The 19,064-nt window shown below is 45.6% G+C and overlaps 1 protein-coding gene across 1 annotated transcript in view; it reads right to left on the reverse strand.

The window, feature by feature from the left end:
• LOC146341064 (acid-sensing ion channel 2) overlaps nt 1-19,064 on the reverse strand; it is a 598,108-nt gene that overhangs the window by 568,197 nt on the left and 10,847 nt on the right. The window lies entirely within an intron of this gene.

Below are 19,064 nucleotides of genomic sequence, written 5' to 3' on the forward strand. Positions count from 1 at the left end.
CATTACTTAACAGGATCCATAGAAGGGGATGTTGAAAAACATCTTTTTAAGCAAATCTTAACATGAGAATTTGCTTCCCTTTTCTCAAACTCTGATAGTTCTAGCACTAAATACGACCATCTCACAAAACAGATACCCATCCTGCTGCCAAGTCCCTTAGCAACAGCGACAGTCATTTAAACAAACTATTTGCAACACCTTCTGTCCTGCCACATTTCCTGTGCCAGATTTTTTTTCATCTTTTTCTAAAATTTGAGTAAGCGCATGTTGGCCCATTTGGCTGTCCCCAGCAAGGGAAGGCTTCATGGATCCCAGAATTCCTACACATAAGAAATAACATGCAACCTGTGTGTAGAATCATGTATGATGACTATATATCCAGTTTTTGTGCAGCATGTTACATGTTCAGTATGAACTCCGCATGTAGATGCAACAAAAAACAAAACCCGAGCAACTCCTGAAAGCAGATTAATAACAAAGGGCACACATACACTGACAGGCATCTGGACCAGCAAAAACCACAAAGTATTCAGAAATGTGCAAACACACTGCAAACACACAGGGACTTGCAAAAGACATGCACCAATGAGGAGCCCGGATTGCATTCAGCAACCTTGCCTGTGTCCACTGTGTCTCGATCAACACGTTTTTATGCTTCAAATTTCACGAACTTTGCCATACCAAACATCAGTATGCATGTGGCAAACACCCTTACTGAATAATGTATCAAATGGCCCCAAATGCTATTGGATTGCTATGGTCTGCAGTGGTGCAGACTCAGCCTGGGACTCTAGGTGCAACACATCTAGGATAACCTACCAGATAAACGGCTGCAATGGTTCCAAAGATAAAAGATTCCCTGGACCTGCCCGAAGGCGTTCCTTGAGGAGGGCTCCTGCAGGCCTAATGCCATAGCTGGCATTATCTGCAGCCTGCATTTAAATACACTGCAGCAGATCTGCAGTCCTACATTCATTTACAGCAAAGATGAAATCCCAAAGTATCTTTTAAAATCTAGCATTTAGAGACCATTTTCACTGGTTTGGAGCTGCTAAGTCCCAGTGTTTCATTTGGTGCCATGCTCAAGAACAGGAACATGATGTAAACAAGAAGATGACAATTGGAATTTTCTGCCATGGTCATCTGCCATCACTAGTGATGCCACCCTTCTCTTGTAGCATACAGCTTGGCTCACTTGCCTAAGCCATCACATTCGCTCTGCAGGGTACATCTGTTTCCTGTTTGTGGCACGCTTTGGCCTGCATGGTGGCACAGGCTGATCTACAGGTGGATAATCCTCTCTTAGAGTGAAGGAGTGTGAAGGTTTGAGGCCTACAGAGGCAAGGAAAAGAAAAGGGTCAGGCCTAGGTGGTGGTGGTGGTGGTTGTTGTTGTTGGGAGGGGGTATCCTTCAGAGGAGTACTTTCATTTCCCTAGTTAGGTTTAATTTTCCTGAGTTAGGTTTCATTTCTCCAGGTTTGAAACAGTACTTTCGGTTTGGGGGAAGGAGGGGATATAAAGGAAAAGAGCCAGAGAGAGGCAGACCACAGAGAGAGAAAGATCAGAGCCTGAAGAGACAGCAGGAAGAAGCAGCCTGGAGAAGTCTAAGTGCAGCTAGGGTAGAGAACATGCATTTTTGAAACCTTTATTTTCTCTTAATGCCTTCTGTATCACTCAGCTCTATTCTGTAAATAACTTTAGTTGTAATTTGCTTGCTATAATTTACCAGTAAACTGTTGTGGTTAACACCCAGGTGTCTGAAGTGCCAATCACCCCATGTCTAGAGCCTAAGTCTCACCTTACTGGGAAGGGGAAGTTTAAAAGAAGGAAGGTGGGACTCTTAAGGAGGCAAGAGATCCTTAAGGGGTTGCTCAGGGGGTCCAGGTCATAAGGCGAACCCTGACAAGGGGGATGGCAAAATAACCTTTTAGGAGTGGGCAATTATCAACAACCTCCGATATGCAGACGATACCACCCTAATGGCAGAAAGCGAAGAGGATCTAAAGAGCCTCTTGTTGAGGGTGAAAGAGGAGAGTGCAAAAGCTGGTTTGAAACTCAACATTAAAAAAACAAAGATCATGGCATCTGGCCCCATCACTTCCTGGCATATGGAAGGGGAAGAAATGGAAGCAGTGACAGATTTTACTTTCTTGGGTTCCAAGATCACCGCAGACGGTGACTGTAGCCATGAAATTAAAAGACGCTTGCTCCTTGGGAGGAAAGCTATGGCAAACCTAGACAGCATAGTCAGAAGCAGAGACATCACCTTGCCGACAAAGGTCCGTCTAATCAAAGCTATGGTTTTCCCAGTAGTAATGTATGGCTGTGAGAGCTGGACTATAAGGAAGGCTGAGCGCCGAAGAATTGATGCTTTCGAACTGTGGTGCTGGAGAAGACTCTTACGAGTGCCCTGGACTGCAAGGAGGTCAAATCAGTCCATCCTAAAGGAAATCAACCCTGAGTGCTCATTGGAAGGACAGATAATGAAGCTGAAGCTCCAATATTTTGGCCACCTAATGCAAAGAGAAAACTCCCTGGAAAAGACCCTGATGCTGGGAAAGACTGAAGGCAAAAGGAGAAGGGGACGGCAGAGGATGAGATGGCTAGATGGCATCACGGATGCAATGAATATGAACTTGAGCACGCTCCGGGAGAGAGCGCAGGACAGGAAGGCCTGGCGTGCTATGGTCCATGGGGTCACGAAGAGTCGGACACGACTGAACGACTGAACAACAACAACAACAACAAACCTGCAGCCCACAGCCTAATTTCAATCTAATTACAAAGGCTTTCTGCAAGAGATTACTTCAGATCTCTGACAAGACAGAGTGATCTGTTTCTTCTCTGGGCGGGGAGGGAAAGTAGGAGAGAGAAAGGAAAAGGAAAGGTTCCTCCTGTGCAAGCACCGAGTCATTGCTGACTCCTAGAGGGATGCCGCTTGTGCTGGGAGAGAGAGAGAAGGGACAGCTCTGTCCACTTCTGGCATTTGGCCCTCACCAGATTACCCCAAAAGGACAAAAAATGTTTTTTCCCCTGCCTGCCTTGCAGCTTCTGCAATGCATTGTCATGCAGTATTAAATCAGGAGCCCTATTTTGTGAGGACAGGCAGGGCCCATCCATCCACCTTCACTCCCCATTTTCCCCTGTGTTTCTGCTCACATGTTTATTCCTCCAAAGCACCCGTATTTCAGGCCAACTTGATGGCTCTATACCAGCCTTTCCCAACCTGTGGCCCCCCCTGGTGTATAGTACTATGACTTCCAGCATCCCGCAACCACCCTGGCTGGCTGGATGATGCTGGGAGTCATACACCAAGACATCTGGAGGGCACCAGGTTGGGGAAGGTTGTTCTACACACTGAGTGGCTATTTCTTATATATTCTTGATATACATGCCAAAGGCACAAATCCCTTCGTGTAGAAGACCTGTCTTCATTGCTATAGCTACTATGAGGTGTATATAAAAATAATATCCACAACAAATGCTCTTAAAATAAAATGCTTCTCTCTCTCTCTCTCTCGCACAATTTTGTCTGAAATATATGCGAAAGCAGGTCATTAAGCTTTGCTGGGAATCTTGCAACATCGACCCAAATCTCTTCCCCACCCACCCCAACCTGAAATCTGAAATGTCATCCCTACTATAAATCTTGATTGAAATGTTCAGTTCTAATCTCACAGAAAATTCCTTTTTATTTAACATGTTTGATCCAGCATACAGAACTAGGAGAGTATTCCAGTACTAACCAGACATAGAGTATTCATCTTCCAAACCACTTTGTAATGATCAGTGTAATCATCACTGATTCCCATTAATCCTGTTATAGACAGTCAGAGGTCTTATTACCTTGCACTTTTCTTTGCACCTATCAATTCAGTTACCAATACAAAGTACATCACCAGGATTCATTATAAAAGGACCTGGCTCACAATCATTCAATGTCCACCTCAATACACAAAACAAATACAGAAACTGATCCAAGCAGAGTTTTCTTTACCTCACTAATAGGAGGTTGCTTATATTCAGAGGTGCCCTCAAGGCAGAACTTTGCCTAAAAGGGGGGCAGGGTGTAACACCATGAAGTCCAGGGTCTAAAATCACCTAGCTGCACAACTGCTTATATAGCAGAAGAAGGTGTGGTTACTACTCCCACTCTGCAAATTGGGAAGAGCCGCTGAAGTACCTGATTGGCTCCTGGTGTTAAATGGGAGGAGCTGCAGGTAGTCTGGCCCTTAAGTAAGAACTGAATGGACCATATTGGTAAATGTGGCTTCTGTGAGCCTTGGTAGATCTGGTTTCTGCGAGCCTCGGGGCTTCTGCGAGCCTTGGGCTTACCAAGTCTGAGAGAGGAAGAGAGCAACATGAAAGCAGGAGGCCTGACAGCACCCATCCTAACCCAGGCACACTCGGGAGATTCCCATTAAACCTGAGCACAGAGAATCGCTGCACCATACTAGAAATTTTTTTTCCCAGAAATTTCCTCAGGTTCGCCTCGTGCAGAAGGGACTATCCTCCCGATGAGATAGATTCCTACAGCTGACGGGGACCTAAACAACATCTCATTCCATCCACTCATCAGCCTGGCAGGATCTGAGACCGCAGCAGATCCTGAATCTGGGGCCTGAGGGAAGTCAGGTGGGGATTTAGCATGTGGGGCATCTCCCAGCTCTGGGCAAAGGAGAGAGCTCGAGAGTAGCCAGCCAGACCATCAAGCAACAATAGGCCAGAGAAGGCCATATAGCCTTTGCTTCCTGAGTGCTGTAGAAGTTTCCAGGACAGGCCTGGTAACTGACCTCTGTTGCTGCGTTCCATGTGAATGGGATAGCATCAGCACCCTGCAGCGCTGGTAGCCCCTGCAGCCCAGGTGCCCCACCAGTGCCCACCAGCTCTGATGCCCGCCTCGCATTCATCTTCACTTTGTCTGGCCCTGAGTTTAGCTTGACAGGAGATGGGTTTGACACAGCCCGCACAGATCCGCCCAAACCAGACAAAAAGAAAGCATGCTACCACGGAAACAGTCTGCAAAGCAAACCGCTCAAAATATCTAAAACAAGCAAGTCTAGCAACAGAGGAAGCTAAACGCCTCCAGGGTCGCTAATCTGAACAGGAGCGATAGTAGATTATTTCCTGACCCCAAATATGCCAATATATTCTGATCCTGAAAAGGTGAAAAACCAACCTGCAGGGCCACGTTATCTCCGTTATCCTAACCACAACCCTGTGAGGAAGCTTAATATTATCATTCTAATTGCACAGGGCTGGAACATCTTGGCTGATAGTTCACATTCCTTAGCCACTATGCCAGAGACCTCTTTCAGCGCATGGGTCAAATTCCGTTTCAAAGAAGCTCTCAGGGCCTGCATTCCTGTGGTGGGTGGAGCCAAAAGCAAAAGAAGTGGGACCAACATTACAAAAAATACCAGCATGTTGTAACTTAAAGCCCTTACTGCCAGTAACTAAGCCTTAGGAGAGGCATTTCAACCACTTAGAAAGGGGGCGGGGGCGGGAATTACACAAAAGCCAAGAAACTACCAAATGATTGATGGTTGGGAGAAGGAGCATGGGAATCGGGAGAACTATGGTGAGACATTCTGCATTTTTATTTAAATTACAGTAATGTTTTTCTAAATGTGGATCTATACACACCAATTCGAATGTACACATTTTATGCAAATCTATGCCCACTTTTTGGTGACGCATTTCCTCTTTTTTGGCAATGTGTAAGTGGCCACCGTAGTCAATTAAAAAACACCTTACTGACTCAATGGGTCATAGCTAAAGGTTGTCCCTATGACTGGTTTCCTGGTATTTGAAGCATCTTCCATCAGTTGAGGGCAATCCCCACCTTGGAGCTCTGGCGCACAAAAGGCACCTGCCTTTCGCTTTGACACCTTCAAGGACATACTGCTGCCAGGAACAGAGTCTATCAAATATTTACAAGGCCCAGCTCCACTCCCCTAAGCCCTATTCGGCAATCAGGATTGACCCAGAATATACAGGCAGCAGCAGCATCTTCATCTCAGCAGATAAACAACGTGTACCCTTCCCCAATGCAGTGCCAGATTTGACCTCCAAGAGATTCTTATGACGGCAACATCATGACTTGGGATCCATTCATACGGCTATTCTGGCACATGGCGGCCACAGGAAAAGTCTAGGACACACCATGTTGACTTCTCCGCCAGTTCAGCCCATGCTAAACTGGTCTTATCTATTCACTGTCACAGGCTTCATTTGGCTTTCATCTAATCAATCACATTTGTTCTCTACTCTTCCTCCAGGGAGCTTGGGGTTGTCCCATTCTTATCCTTACAACAACCTTGTGAGGTACATTGGGCCAATCGTACTCTCTCAGCTAGTGAGCCACCATAACATTACAAGATCTACCCCATGCAATAACAAAATCCAACTAATGAAAGTGAACCTCAGCAAACAGATTGGCTTAAAACTAGAGCTGCAGCTTCAATCAGTGATTGGTTATGTTAATCAACTTTTTATTTAAAAAAATATTTTGATCAACTAAAAAAAGTTGCCCTGATTAATCAAGCAGAAGAGTGATTAATGTTTATGTTGTTGTTGTTGTTTAATTACAAGAAGTCACCATGAAAAATTGGGGCTGGCAGCCAGCACTTTAGTACAGGCATTCTCTCTCTCTCTCTCTCTCTCTCTCTCTCTCTCTCTCTCTCTCACACACACACACACACACACACACACACACGGGAATGCCTGTTTCAAGATAATGCCTGTTCCAAGGCACATGTAGCACTTGGCCTAATTTTATGCAGCCCCCATACAAATTTCAAAAGCCCTCTGCAAGCAATTACTTCAGCCTTCAGAAAAGAGTGACCTGTCCCTCCCCAGCAGCTTGCTGGGCATTGAGGACAAGGGAGAGAGAGAAAAGAGGGTGGTAGAGAAAGAGAGAAAGGGGTGGTAGAGAAAGAGAGAAAGGGGTGGTAGAGAAAGAGAGAAAGGGGTGGTAGATAAAGAGAGAAAGGGGTGGTCGGTGGTGGGGGGGAGAGAAAGAGAAAGGGGTGGTCGGCGGTGTGGGGGGGAAAGGGGGTGGTAGAGAAAGAGAGAGATGGGGGTGGTAGAGAAAGAGAGAGATGGGGGTGGTAGAGAAAGAGAGAGATGGGGGTGGTAGAGAAAGAGAGAGGGTGTGGCGATGCTCCCTTTTGGCTCTGCCCACTGTCAGCATGCAGCCCCCAACAATTAAAGGTTCCCAATCCATGGTCAAAAAACAAAGGACGCTTTTTGCCTCAGAACCATTGTTTTTACTTATATGCAAATGTATTTATTAACCAACTAAAGTCATACAATTAATCAACTAGGGTGGTTTTAACCAGATGCAGGCCAGCTAAAACCCCTGAGTGATTGCACAGGAGTATATTTTGAAGCCAGTAGCATCTGAAAGGCCAGCAACAACATTGGCTTTCCGCTTGCTGAATTGTGTGTGAGCCACAACATGGGCAAAGAGCTTTTCAGACTCCCTTCTCCCCTACTGAGAAAAGCAAAGGAGGCTGCAGGGGCTCAGCCTGTTTATGCGAGAGCTAAAAGTAGGGAGAGGATGCGAGCCTCTCACGCACACAAGCCCCACTCCTAACATCCCCATCCCCTCCGTCCTCGATCTTTCCACATTGTGCAGGGAGGTCTGAAGAGGGGGTCTACTCGTGTTTGCTTGAATGTGAGTAGAAGCCTCTGCATGGTGAGCAGGCTGAACAGCTGCACAGAGTCCATACCATGCACGTGAACTGCTCATCCCAAGACAGAGGTAAAGGGCTCTTTAACTCTGCTCATCTGCTCTTCCCCCATCCGAACAGCACCAGAGTCTTGGCCAAGTTCTCCCTGTATATGAATCCCCACTTGTTACTGTCACTGCTGTTCATGTGGCAGGGAAAGAGCCCTTGGCCTGTGTCTTGAAGTAATAATATCAATAGTTAGCATTGACGTTGCACTATCTAGAGCATATTCCAAGTGCTTCACATACATTTCTTTCCATGATTCCTGCTACAGCCCATTAAGACAGGTGACTGCAACTATTGCCAAATGGGTTATTATTAACATGACATCTAGTTTGGCCCCTGATTCATGGCTGAGACAAGGTCTGAACAAGGGATTTCCTGGTTTATGGGTGCAATTATGCTACCCTAGATGTGTAAGATGCATAATGCAAGGGCTCATTTAAAGCATCTCTATGGACAGTGGAGAAAATAAGCTTGTAGTCTGAAGACACATGATGCAGCAACCTAAGGAGGTCTGGGTCTGGTCAGTGTCTAGAACTCCATGTATGCCACCTTGAGAGAAGTGGGAAATAAATTAAATCCAGGGTAGGCAACCTGCAGCCCTAGGGCCAGAAGCAGCCCTCAGCCTAATTTAATGCAGCCCTTCGCCTAATTTCAAAAGCCCTCTGCAAGCAATCAGTTCAGAGTTCTGGCAAGAGCAACCTGTCGCTGTCCCATCAGTCCCCTGGGCAGAGAGGGAGAGAGAGAGAAAAGGGGTGGTCTCACCCACCTTTTGGTCTCCCCCTGCCCACCACTGGCTTCAGCCCCACCAGCAGGTACCATGCAGTCCCTGAGAGATCACCACCCCACCTCAAGGGATGGTGGCCCTCGACAAAAAAAGGTTCCTCACCCCTGAATTAAATAAACTGACGCCCCTAGGGCTATGACTGTGACATGGCTTGCACCAAAAAAGTAGATGAGGTACATTTTTATTTAATTTATTTATTACGTTTCTATGCCACCCAACAGCCGAAGCTCTCTGGGCGTTCATAACAATACATAATAAGAGGGAGCGTCTCTGTCATTTCTGATTTTGCCTTCCTATGCATTTGGGTAAAGACTGAACTGAAAGGGATAAAAAATATTGTTCCGCTCATCCCACTTCTCTGAGCAGTGAGCGGTTCCAAGGGCACAGCCCTTACTCCGGTTTGGTTTCCTGTGGAAGGGGGTTGCAGAGGCTAATTGGCATTTTGCGATAATTGCATTTATTTACGAATATGCAGGTTGAACACAGGTGGAGGCATGACATAAACGCTCGGACAGACAGCCAAAATTCATTGCTCCCACATCAGATCTCTAGGAAGACAGCCAGCAACCTAAATGTTGCTTCCAGAACCCGCCACTCAAGTCTCTGTGGCTTTTTTAGTCTGCCTCAAAACTTCAATCTTGCCCTTTTGTTTTCTTTTACACAAACAACTAGATTAGCTGGGAGGCGTGAGAGGGGAAGGTCTATTCAAATTTCCCCATGGGGATTCTCATTGTGGTGGCGGCCACCATTTTGAATATTTGGGGCACAGCAGGGGGGCGTTGTAGCTTCTCATTACATGCGAACCTGGAGAGGGTAGGTTGTTGGGGTGGTTGACAAGCTACCCAGAACCCACGGGCTTTTTAGGGTTGCAGGTGGCTTTTTAACCACCCCAACAATCCACCCTTGCCAGCTTCACATATAACGAGAAGCTACGGCGTGCCCCCACCGTGCCCTGAATATCCAAACTGGCGGCTGCCACCACAACGAGAATCTCGGCAGGGAAATTTACCCACAATGGCTTCTCGTTTCACGAGAACCTGGCTGATGTGAAATTGCTGAAGTACAATTCATCAAGTGGTTTAACTATATTTCCTGTGGATTGAATAAGGACAAAGGTTTTTTTTTTAATCATGCTACATATGTTAATCCATTGCAGTGATGTCTGTGTTATCACTAAACAATGTTTTGTGAATCCCCCAGAGAACATTAGTTATCGGGGGGATTAGAAATGTACTAAATAAATAAATCATTGTGATTGGCAACTGTTAAGGTAATCATCACTGTCTGTACTTTTTTTGCAGTTCAGTTCCTCTGACAACACAGTGTACATCTCCCCCTGCCCCCCCCCCCGCCCAGCATGCATATATAGGTCTGCCAATTTGAGGGTAACACTTCATACATCTGATGAAGTGGACAATGTCCCTGAAAGCTTATGCCAGAATACATTTGTTAGTCTTTAAGGTGACACAAGACTCCTTGTTGTTTTTATTATCATTGAGTTTCACTCGAGGTCATTGGTGTTCTCAAGGCCCCATTGAAGTGAATAAGGAAAATTAAACACTGTATATCCAAAGTATTTAGGCCCTAAATTACCCCTCAAATGATGAATATTCTCATGAGCTACTTGATGATGATGATTCAGTATTCCATACACATATACATCTCCAGGTGCTTTTGAGTTGAAGGAAAAAGTGCCTGAGTAAGATACTGGGGCTCTCTCAGACTCCAGAGGAATTGACCCAGACCCAGATAGCACCACTGTGTAGTTGGTGAACCAGTGTGGTATAGTGACTAGCGTGGTGGACTGGGAATCGGGAGATTCGGGTTCTAGTCCCCACTCGGCCATGGAAGCTCACTGGGTGACTTTGGGCCAGTCTCAGACTCTCAGCCCAACCTACCTCACAGGGTTGTTGTTGTGAGGATAAAATGGAGAGGAAGAGGATTGTGTACACAGCCTTGGGTTCCTTGTGAACCACCCAGAGAGCTTCGGCTATTGGGCAGTATAGAAATAAATAGATAGATAGATAGATAGATAGATAGATAGATAGATGTAATAAATAAACAAAAAAATAGCTGGACCCATAAACCCTATAAGCAACAATCCTTAATACAATTTCTTTCTTTCTTTTTACATTAAACTGGTAATTGTCAAATATGTTTTATATTTTGAGGATGTCTCTCATTACTTACTAAGATGCCCTCTCTATGGCCATCCTAGGCATAAATTTCTTGCCATTATTTTCCAGAGCCTCCTAAATAGAACACCTTTAGAAGAGATATGTGTCCTTCTTTCTGGCACTGATGCTTTTACCACTGCCCAGTTAGCAAAATTTGCCTTGGCAGGAAGGAAAATACGTGCCAAAGCCCAAACAGCCTACTAGGGATGATTCTGTGGGATGTATGAATTTATGTATATACAAATATGTGACTGTACTGTACTGCTTTTTTTCTTTCTCTCTCTCTCTCTCTCTCTCTCTCTCTTTTAATGTACATTGTGGTGGCCTATGACTTTAAGCAATAAAGTATCGTATCGTATCATATTTTAAATAATGTATTAGGAGTTTATTGGTCCCAGTAGTGCATCACAATCCCATGCAGAAATAGTCCTGGTCAGAAGTAAGCTGCACCGTGTGCGGTGGAGCTTACTCCATGGGAAGTGCACTTAGAACTGAAGGCTCAAGTTAGGTAAGAAGCGGATTTTTGCAAGCATGGGAAGGTCTTTTAAAAGTCTTCAGCCCAGCTGTGCTCCCAGTGACTCCACAGACACAACCAGTGAGATGTGCAAGAGCATGATGGTGCGTCATTCATGTGACTTCAAATCTGGGTTGTGCATGAGAACTCCCTGGTGGATTCTGCACTTGATGACTTTCCTTGCACTGCCTCTGTGTAAAATAGCAGGACCACAGTGTGACCTGGGGCTGAGCAGCAGCAAGCAAGCGCAGTCCCTCCTGCACCTTAGGTACTTCCGCTTTCAATCAACAACCCAGGAATGCCCCGATTATGAGTTGTTATCCTGGCATCTGAACCCAGAACTCTGGGTTGTTTAGAGATAAAACAACCCAGAATTTACCCTACAATCATCCATGGTTTGTTGTTGAGTTAAACTCTGAGTTGTTTGACCCCTAAACAACCCAGAATTCTGGATTCGAATGTCATGACAACAACACAGACACAGAGCATTCCTAGGTTGTTGATCGAAAACAGAAGCAATGACCATGCTTGCTCGCTCCTGCTTGGCCCCAACAATTCCTGGGTTAAACAACCCAGAATTCTGGACTCGAATGTCATGATAACAACCCAGGACCAGAGCATTCCTGGGTTGTTGATTGAACACCGAAGCAAAGACTATGCTTGCTCGCTCCTGCTCGGCCCCAACAATTCCTGGGTTAAACAACCCAGGAATTGTCATCTCATACGAAGCAGGGTCAGTGTCAGGGCTGGTGTCAAGGGTAGGCATGGTTGGACGAGGGCCCACACGCTGGCAGAGGCCACTGACGGGAGTCCCCCGGGGTTGCTCCTCTTTTTCACCATTGCAACTTTCTTCTTCACCTGTCTCTCACACCGGCCCAGACAACGGTGGTGGTAAGAAGGAGGAGCATGAGATGCCCCTGCCTACTTGTTCAGTGGTTCCCTGCCTGTCAAGCAAGCAAATGAGAGCAATTAGGAGAGAATGAGGAGCAATAGCAGCAGGTGACAATAGGCTGCCTCACTGAGGGAGGGGGCCCATTGAGGGTGCCTTGCCCAAGGGCCCGCAGAAACCCAGAGTCAGCACCACACAATGGGAATGTGCTCAGGAGAACGGTAAATTGCAAACCACAGTCATGTTTATTCAAGTGCAATTCATCGTTGTTGTTTTGACGGGCACAAATTCATTTGTTATTCACAGGAATGGCACAAACGCTCCATCAGCGTTTGCCGGTTACTTAATAGCCACTTAGGGTAAGTCTGCCCCAGCCAATTTTCATGTCAGCTCTCCTAGCAGAGAATGGCTTGGTTTGCAGTTCACATGACTCCTTCTCCCATGAGGAACCAGACAAGCTCTGAGCCACCACGTCTCTATCAACTTGCATGGAATCACAAATGTTTAGCTCTCAGGATCAACTTAAAAAAACATGTGTGTAGCTTGTAGTTTGGGTTGCCAACTGTTTTACCAGCCCCTGTTCCTCTGCCTTTAACAAGCAACTTGATATGCACGAATTAGCAGGCAACGGTGCTTGCCTCCCTGCCGTAAAAAACGTTACTGGCTGATTTCTGAAGATCAAGTGGCTGTTAAATGCATGGGAAAAGAGCTGTCCATTCACCCCGCCCCCGAAATTGGCAACCTTGGAGTTTGTTTGTTTGTTTATTTATAGTATTTTTATCATGCTCTTCAGACAAAAAAGGCTCTTGGAGCTGCTTACAATCAATTAGCAAAGAAGACAACCCCTGCCCACAGGTTTACAATCTAAAAAGACACGACACTCAAGGAAAAAAGGATGGGGAGGGAAGAGGAAAAAATAAGCAGCCTGTCCGCATTGCCGGGGGCAAGGGGGGGGGGGATCCAACCGGAGAAGGCCCTGATGTTGCCTTTGCCTGCTTCTGTCTCCCTCACTGCTTAGCATTGGGCCTTTCTAGTACAATTATGAAAAATAATAGAACAGAGAGAAAGGCTCCATTTTCTAGCCAGAAGCAGTACAGTGCCAAAGAAAGCACCACCAAGTCCCAACAGGCTCTGGCTTAACATGATCAGTCTATCCAGGCGCCACATTTCCCAGCTCTGAGAAATGGCCTTGCTTTAGGGGCCCCACTTTACCACCCACATCTCCCCATTCCAATTCCAGCATTCTGCTCACTCCACCACATTGGGCGGATGAGGGCTGGCGAGGAGATAGTGACCCCTGTAGCAGTATCAGGAAGTCCCAAGGACAGAGCCCAGCTGTGGCCTAGCTCCCAACCCTGTGCTTCCCTTACAATGCTAACGCAGGCGGGATTGTTTACAAGAGAGGAACAGGGTGTAGAGGGGGTTTAAAACCTTTGCCGTGCTCACCAGTGTTGCCCTGCAATTGCACCCCCTTACCCCCTTCCCCCAGCTCAGCTCACTTTTAATTTCAGGATTAGCCGGGGGAGGGGAGAACTTTTAGACAGGGGAATCAGTAGGCAGGGGGAAAGTAAAGCCGGCAAGCATGCACACACCCCTCACCCTGCATTCCTATTATCTTGGCAAATGAGGAATTGGGCCACTATTTTCCAATGATCTCTAGTTCCACCTTAAAACTGGGTCACGTTTGTTACCCTTGCTTCTCCTTTACCGTCCACTCTTGTCCCTCCAACTGTCACTGTCAAGACTATAAGTTCCTTAGGACAGGGACTGCCTATTTTTTTTTTTATTTTCAGGGGGCAATGTTACTCTTGTAAAGTACTACATACTTTGTACTATCACTGTATAATAACTTAGGACCAGCACTCAGAGACCTGAGATTGCTAGTAGATAGATGGATAGAACATCCATATTCAGAGGCAGTATACCTCGGAGTACCAGATGCTAGGGACAGACTACAGGAAAAGGCCATCCATTCCATGTTCCTCCTTATGAAGCATCGCAGAAGCATTGCAGGAAAAAGAACACTGGACTCAGTGGAACTCAATTTGATCCAGCAAGGCGATTCTTAAGAAATAACGTCCCTCTGATTAGTTGAGTCTTATTGAGACGGCTTATTAAAGCAGCTTCCCATCTGTTTTTGTTTTTGCTTTTGCAGTACATTAACACTAATTTGCACAGAAAGCTGTGGTGGGCATCAGTAGTCTTATATGGTGAAAAGCCATATATGACCATGTACATGTTCCCCTCCTAAACCGGTTCCACTGCAACTCCTTGTAAACATGCTCATGCCATCTCAGTGGAAACATTTCTTGGCAGAGATTTAGAGGTTAGGAGAAAACCTGCCCCAGCTGCCCAGTGGATCAGGTGCAGCAGTCTTTCGTGCAGAAGGACAAACACAATTTCTGCTTTAATTGTTTGTTTTCGTTCTAAAAATCCAGCAGGGCTTCCAAACCAACTAAATATATTTAGGATATTGGAAGCACTGAAAAGCAGACCGCTCACCATATCCATCTCAACTTACCCATCTCACCAGCACCCAGCTCTTGCCCCTCAATACGGTTACTCAGGGCTTATCTAGCCTGTGGGTTCAAAGCAATCCCCCCCCCCCCGCCCAACATACATGCTGTTCTTGTGGGATACTCTTCCAAGTGTTGATTCCAAGGCAATAGCACTCCATCCTGCCCATATGTTACAGCAGCCAATTAGTATGCGTGCTTATTCTGGAAATTAATGAGTTAGAAATTTGAAGACCTGATGGAAATCTATGATTTAAACTAACTCTTTGTCTTGGTAGTATTAATCATGATTTTAAATCTCCTTGATTTAACTCAATCGACTCTGGACTGATTTGGGGGAATCAAGGTTAGGTTGAAAAGGGGGGAGGGGTATTTCAATAAATGTGATTTAAAAATCCATTTTACATTTAGTTGTTTTTGTGTGCATGCTTTTGCCCACTATCCTAAGGGGCTATTCACACACACTTTTATTTTTTCGTTTTCAGATGCTACAGCTGGAGCTAAAACCTGTACTTCCAGCATCCCTTAACATCCTGTCATATTCAAGATCAGCATGAATGTGGACACTCTCAAATGGATGGGTACGGGAATTCAAAGCTGACTTAGTTCTAAATAAGAGCTGTTGTTGGACCTGCCAGCCAGCAGCCTCTTCCTGCTTCCATTTACAGGCTTCAGTCTCACCTGGAGACTGAAGCCAAAGACCCACTTAAACCATACACCCCAATTGAGATGAAGCTTAAGTGAATGTAATCCATGTTTGAATATTCATCTTTCTTTCCTCCCTTTGTTATTTTCTCCAATATCTAAAGTCAGATTGGGAGCTCCTTGGCGCAGGGGCCTCTCTTTATCATAATCATAGTAGCAGCAGGACAACTCGAGTAATCTCATCCCCTGAACCTGCCCAGCCTTCACAGAACCCAGAAATAAGTCAACAAAAGTTACTAGCCTACAAATATTTTTTACTAGCCACCCCATCTACACACACAGTCATTGGTAGCAAAGAAGAAGAAAGATTCTATAAAGTGGCCTTACTTTGGGTCAGAACATTGGCCCATCTAACCCAGTCTTGACTACTACTCTGAGCAGTAGTTGCTCTACAGGATCTCACAATCTTTTCCAGCCCTGCAACCTGAGATCCTTCATCAGGAGATGCTGGGAACTGAACCTGGGACTTCCTACATGCAAGGCACATGATCTGCCACTGAACCATAGACCGTCCTTCTAAAGCTTCCTTGCCTGGTGATGATTTTTTTACTCAGCAAAGGCAACCAGGCAAGTAGCTATTTGCAAGCCTCTCCTCTGATCCAAAAGGCCATTTGGAGATTTTCCACACAAGAGCTTATTAAAGGGAAAATGCTGTGTACGCTCTTTCTCCCCAGTCCACCACACTTACCCTGAAAATATATTAAGCTCCTTCACTCAACTCCTCCAAACTGCTTTTTGACAAAAACAATCGGTGCACATGCATAAACAATGACGAAGGAAAAACCCTTCCAGATCACAACCAAGGGCTCACAAATCACTTCGTATCTAACGTAAAGCAGTTTTCTTCACTTAGAACCCACAAAGCACGTGCACCTGTCAATCAATACCAATAGAAGCAAACTTTTCATCCAGAGTTTGCCCCATCACGCATCCGAGAGACTACCTAGACTACGGCTTAGAATTCACAAGCATCAGAGAAATTTAATATTCTCTCTCTCTAACAAAGCTTCTGTTATAACAACATATAAAAAACACCACATCAATGACGCCAGAGAGCTGGTGTAGTCTAGTGGCTAAAAATCTGAATTACAAAGTCTCCTGTCTGAATCTCACATCTACCACGAACTTACTTACTATGCAATCTTTAGCACAGAGCTTGCCCCGCACCAGGCTGAAGTGACAGGGGGAATACATGAAGGCAGAAGGTGTCTGAATGGTGCAGCAAGACTTTCTAAAGTCCTAATGGCAGGGAGGGGGGCATTTGGGCTCCACTTCAAGCAGCAAAATATCTTAGGCAATGCTGCTTAAGAGGAGAGGTCCTCTTATGGATAGGTGACTGGTTAAAGCACAGAAGGCAGAGAGTAAGACTATATGGTCAGTTCTTGCAATGGAGGGATGTAAACAGTGCAGTCTCCCAGGGTTCTGTATTGGGACTGGTGTTTTTTAACTTGTTCATAAATTATCTGGAGTTAGGGGTGAGCAATGAAGCGGCCATGTTTTCTGACAACACCAAATATTTAAGGAGGTTAAAACCAAAAGAGATTGCAAACAGCTCCAAAAGGATCTCTCCAAACTGGGAGAATGGGCATTACAATGGCAAACGCAGTTCAAGATAAGCAAAAGTAAAGTGATGCACATCAGGGCAAAAAATCCTAACTTCACATATATGCTGATGGTGTCTGACATGGTGGTAACCACGAAAGCGACCTTGTGGTTGCAGTGCATAGGTCAATGAAAATGCTGACCCAGTATAGGGTGCTGTGAAAAGACAAATTTCATGTTGCGGATCAGTAGGGAAAGAATTTAAAACCAATATCATAATGCCTTTATACAAAAATATGGTGCGACCACACTTGGAATACGGTGTACAGGTCTGGTCACCAGATCTCAAAAAGGATACCTTAGAGTTGGAAAAGGTGCAGAAAAGGGCTACCAAAATAATCAAGGGGCTGGGATCAATTCCCCTATGAGGAAAGGTCAAAATGTTTGGGGATTTTAGCTTAGAAAAAAAGGCAAATAAAATTAATAAAATTATGCATCGTGCTGAGAAAGTGGATAGGGTGAATTAGTTCTCCTTTTCTCATAGTACTAGAACCCAGGTCATCCAATGAAGCTGAATGGTGGGAGATCCAGGAGAGACAAAAGGAAGTACTTTTTCACACAATGCTTAGTTAAGCTATGGAATTCACTGCCACAAGATATATTGATGGCCATCCACTTGGACAGCTATAAACGGGAATTCGACAAACTCAGGGAGGATAAGGCAATCTGTGGTTACCAGTCATAATGGTTATATATTACCTACAGTACCAGAGGCAGTATAGCTCTGAACACCAGTTGCTGGAGAACACAATTGAGACGGTGCTATTTTCACTCAAGTATGCTTGTGGTCTTCCTATGGGCAGCTGGTTGGCCACAGTGGAAACAGAATGCTAGACTAGAGGGGCCTTTGGTCTGTTCCAGCACAGCTCTTCTTACGTTCTTATGTTAAGCTGCTCTCTTTCAGACCCCTGTCTGCAGCATGGGGAAAATATAACTCACCTACTTTGCAGGGCTGTTGTAAGGATTATAACAAACTAATATATGCAAAATGCTTTCAGCATTTCAAAGTGCTATATAAATGTCAAGAATTGTTATTAACAAAGACCCCAGTTGCTAACCTGTCTGGAACATCCATGTTCTCAAGCACTGTAACTGGTGACAAGGGCAAAGCTACCCTCAGAGAAAACCAGTTCCTTTCTGTGCAAGCCCCTCGTTCTGGCCTCAGCTGATAGGTGATCGGGTTGATCAATAACAATATTTTCATCTCTTTTTTCCTGGCCCTGCTCCTGTGGTTTATACAACGGTTTGAGATGGAGAAAGGAAGTAGGAGAGGCGACTTCCACCATGCATCACCAACCCAGCAAAAGCTTCACCTCCTTAATTTCTCTGCCTCAGGCTCCTGCTAAAGGCACAAGAGCAGGTCGAGGGGGAAAAGTGGTCACACAGGGAGTCTGTTGCACAGGGGCGTCCAGGAAACCATGCTGCAGACTCTCAAGCTCCCATATACTTCTGTCCCCTGAAGCTGTCATCTTATTTTTCTGACCCTTGCTCTCTTTCACAGCAACTGGATGGAAAGATAGGAGAGCCAGTCGCCCCTCATCCCTTTATTTCCAGGCCAGGAAACCCCTGATAGGTGTAATTTCTGCATTTCCAGTTGCTGTTGAAGGCATATGAGCAGGTCTAGAGGGCTGATTCACCACCCACCCCCCGCCCCCGGATTGCACCGCCCCCTAGTGGCTTGACAGGACGAGGTGTGAACCAACCCCAATGTAAACACTGTTTTTATATATTATATATTATTTATTAATTATTACATTTATATCCCATCTTTTTCTTGCAAGGAACCCAAGGCGGCTTCAATGGTCCTTTTCCTCTCCATTTCATCCTCACAACAACCCTGTGAGGTAGGTTAGTCTGAGAGTCAGTGGCTCACCCAAGTCACCCAGTAAGCTTCATAGCCAAGTGGGGACTAGATCCCGGGTCTCCCAAGCCTCAATCCAGCACTCTAACCACCACCGCACACAGGCTCCCTGGTGATAAGCAGGGGCATGACGTGCTAAGCAGGGACACGAATATTCTACCTGCCACAGCGCATTTGCACGCAACGTGCAAGTCAGCACTTCTTGCTGCAGTCGTCAAGTGATGAACACACATGTGAACAGCCCAAGAAAAGAGTTGACCATCACACTGCTCACC

This window comes from Heloderma suspectum, chromosome 6, assembly GCF_057233095.1.
Source record: "Heloderma suspectum isolate Gila_16-S chromosome 6, 16-S_ref, whole genome shotgun sequence".
NCBI lineage: Eukaryota > Metazoa > Chordata > Lepidosauria > Squamata > Helodermatidae > Heloderma > Heloderma suspectum.